The sequence below is a fragment of the Pteropus vampyrus genome, unplaced genomic scaffold (assembly GCF_000151845.1).
Source record: "Pteropus vampyrus isolate Shadow unplaced genomic scaffold, Pvam_2.0 Scaffold3, whole genome shotgun sequence".
In the NCBI taxonomy this organism is placed as follows: Eukaryota; Metazoa; Chordata; class Mammalia; order Chiroptera; family Pteropodidae; genus Pteropus; species Pteropus vampyrus.
The window spans coordinates 5,984,923-5,985,260 of NW_011888784.1; positions in this window are offsets into that span (position 1 = coordinate 5,984,923).

Below are 338 nucleotides of genomic sequence, written 5' to 3' on the forward strand. Positions count from 1 at the left end.
AAAAAAAAAAAAAAAAAACCAAGGTGATTGAAACTAGGAGAAAAACGATACAAATAGGGAAGTATCTGGTCAGAAGATCCCACACTGACTAATAAGAGAGAATGAACAGAAGGAATTATGGGGAAAAAAAATAACAACAAAAAAAAGTTTCCAGAACTGAATTCTGAGTTTCTATATAGAAAAAGCCTCTGAGCACCAGCAAAATAGATGGAGGGAGAACCCCACACCAGGGTATCTGACTGCGAAATGTCCAAACAATGGGGGCCAAGAGACAATGTTAACACCCTCCGGAGAGAAAGCAAACAGGGCCACACGAAATGTCAGGAAGTAGAATTGCA